The sequence below is a fragment of the Meles meles genome, chromosome 2, assembly GCF_922984935.1.
Source record: "Meles meles chromosome 2, mMelMel3.1 paternal haplotype, whole genome shotgun sequence".
In the NCBI taxonomy this organism is placed as follows: domain Eukaryota; kingdom Metazoa; phylum Chordata; class Mammalia; order Carnivora; family Mustelidae; genus Meles; species Meles meles.
In genome coordinates this window covers 174,365,548-174,369,236 of record NC_060067.1, presented here as the reverse complement: position 1 = coordinate 174,369,236, position 3,689 = coordinate 174,365,548, and positions in this window count along the sequence as shown.

The window sequence follows — 3,689 nt, the reverse complement described above, 5'->3', positions numbered from 1 at the left end:
ATAAGGAAGAAAGATCCCAAGAGTAATACAGAACAGAAATTTACAGAGACATTCTATAGAAACAAGGACTTCACAGTCAACATGATGACAATAAAGTCATATCTTTCAATAATTGCTCCCAACATGAATGGCCTAAATGCTTCCATAAAATGTCACAGGTTTCAGTTAACATAAAAAGACAGGACCCAACCATATGTGGTCTACAAGAGACACATGTTGAACCTAAAGATACATCCAGACTGAAAGTGAAGGAATGGAGAACCCTCTTTCATGGCAATGGGACTCAAAAGAAAGCTGAGGTAGAGATTCTCATATCAGACAAATTAGATTTTAAGCTAAAGATTGTAGTCAGAGATACAGAAAGACACTACATCATTCTTAAAGGGTCTATCCAACCAGAGGACCTAACAATTGTAAATATTTATGCCTCCAACATGAAAGCCACCAACTACATAAGCCAACTGTTAATCAAAGTAAAAAGACATAGTGATAAGAATACTTTCGTTGTAGGGGATCTTAACATACCACTCTCAGCAAAAGACAGATCATCTAAGCTGAAAATCAACAAAGAAACAAGAGCTTTGAATGACACACTGGACCAGATGGATCTCATAGATATACACAGAACATTCTACCCTAAAACAACAGAATACTCATTCTTCTTGAGGGCACTTGGAACCTTCTCTAGAACAGACCACATCCTGGGTCACAAATCAGGTCTCATCCGATATCAGAAGATTGAGATTATTCCCTGCATAGTCTCAGACCACAGTATTTTGAAACAGGAACTCAATCACAAGAAAAAGTATGGAAGAAATTCAAACACTTGGAAGCTAAAGACCATCCTGCTCAAGAATGTTTGGATCAACCAGGAAATCAAAGAACTTAAACAATTCATGGAAACCAGTGAGAATGAAAACACTTTGGTCCAAAACCTATGGGATATGGCAAAGGTGATTCTAAGGGGGAAAACATAGCCATCCAAGCCTCAATCCAAAAAATAGAGAAATCTTGAATACACAAACTTTCTTTACACTTTAAAGAACTCGATGATCAATAACAAATTAAGCCAACCCCACACACAAGAAGAGAAATAATTAAGATTTGAATGGAGATCAATGAATTAGAAACCAGAGATACAGCAGAGCACATCAACACAATTAGAAGCTAGTTCTTTGAAATAATATTATTTAAAAACCACTGGCCAGACTAGTCCAAAAGAAAAGAGAAAGGACCCAAATTAATAAATTATGAATTAAAGGGGAGAGATCATGACCAACACCAAGGAAATAGAAACAGTCACCAGAAATTATCAACAGCTTTATGCCAATAAGTTAAGCAACTTAGAAGAGATGGATGTATTTCTGGAAACCTATAAACTTCCACGACTGAAACAGGAATAAATTAACAACCTGAATAGACCAATAACTAGTAACGAGATTGAAGCAGTGATCAAAAACCTCCCAAAAAACAAGAGCCCAGGACCTGTGGATTCTGTGGGGAATTCTACCAAACATTCAAAGAAGAAATAATACCTATTCTCCTGAAGCTGTTTCAAAAAACAGAACCAGAAGGAAAACTTCCAGACTCATTCTATGAGGCCAGCATCACCTGCATAAAGACCCCACCAAAAAGGAGAATTTCAAACCAGTATCCCTGATGAATATGGATGCCACAACTTTCCACAAGATCCTGGCTAATAGGATCCAAAAATACATTAAAAAGATTATCCACCATGACCAGGTGGGATTTATCCCCAGGATGCAAGGGTGGTTCAACATTCACAAAAGAATCAGTGTGACAGAACACATTAATAAGAGAGAAGAATCATATGGTCCTCTCAATTGATGCAGAAAAAGCATTTGAAAAAATCCATCTATGAAAAACCCACAATGAAAATCATTCTCAATAGGGAAAAGCTGAGAGCTTTTCCGTTTGAGATCAGGAACATGACAAGGATGTCCATTCTCGCCACTATTATTCAACATAGTAATAGAAGGCTTAGCCTTAGCAATCAGACAACAAAACAAATAAATGGTATTCAAACTGGCAAAGAAGTCAAACTCTCTCTCTTCGCAGAAGACATGATACTTTATATGGAAAACCCAAAAGCCTCTACCCCCAAATTACTGGAACTCATACAGCAATTCAGTAATGTGGCAGGATACAAAATCAATGCACAGAAATCAATCGCTTTCTTATATACTAACAATGAAACTGTAGAAAGAGAATTGATTTCATTTACAATAGCACCAAAAGCTATAAGGTACCTTGGAATAAACCCAACCAAAGAGATAAAGGATCTATACTCAAGGAACTACAGAATACTCATCAAAACACTCATCAAAGAAATTGAAGAAGACAAAAAAAATGGAAAAGCATTCCATGTTCATGGATCGAAAGAATAAACATTGTTAAAATGTTATGCTGCCCAGAGCAGTCTATACTTTAAACACCATCCTGATCAAAATACCACTGACATTTTTCAAAGTACTGGAACAATCCTAAAATTGGTATGGAACCAGAAGAGACCCTGAATCACCAAAGAAATGTTGAAAAAGAAAAATAAAGCTGGGGACATCATGTTGCCTGATTTCAAGCTTTTCTACAAAGCTGTGATCACCAAGACAGCATGGTACTGGCACAAAAACAGACCCATAGACCAATGGAACAGAGTAGAGAGCCCAGATATGGACCCTCAACTCTTTGGTCAAATAATCTTCAACAAAGCAGGAAAAAATATACAGTGGAAAAAAGACAGTCTCTTCAGTAATTGGTGCTGGGAAAATTGGACAGCCACATGCAGAAGAATGAAACTCAACCATTCCCTTACACCATACATAAAGATAAACTCTAAATGGATGAAAGACCTCAATGTGAGACAGGAATCCATCAAAATCCTAGAAGAGAACAAAAGCAGTAACCTCTTCGACATCAGCCACAGCAACTTCTTTCAAGACATGTCCTCCAAAAGTGAGGGAAACAAAAGTAAAAATGAACTTTTGGGACTTCATCAAGATAAAAAACTTCTGCACAGCAAAGGAAACAGTCAATAAAACAAAGAGGAACCCACGGAATGGGAGAAGATATTCACAAATGACACTACAGACAGAGGGCTGATATCCAAGATCTATAAAGAACTTCTCAAACTCAACACCACCCCCCCCCAAAAAAAAGATAATCAAGTGAAAAAATGGGCAGAGGACACACACAGACACTTCTCCAAAGACATACAAATGGCTGGCAGACACATGAAAACATGTTCATCATTAGCCATCAGGGACATTCAACTCAAAACCACATTGAGATACCACCCTATACTAGTTAGAATGGCAAAATTAACATGGCAGGAAACAACTAATGTTAGAGAGGATGTGGAGAAAGGGGAACCCTCTTACACTGTTGGTGGGAATACAAGTTGTTGCAGCCACTTTGGGAAACAGTTTGGAGATTCCTTAAGAAATTAAAAATAGAGCTCCCTATGACCCTGCAATTGCCCTACTGGGTATTTGCCCTGAAGATACAGATGTGAAAAGAAGGGCCATCTGTACCCCAATGTTCATAGCAGCAATGGCCACAGTCACCAAACTGTGGAAAGAGCCAAGATGCCCTTCAACAGATGAACAGATAAAGAAGATATGGTCCATATATACAATGGAATATTACTCAGCCACGAGAAAGGGTGAATA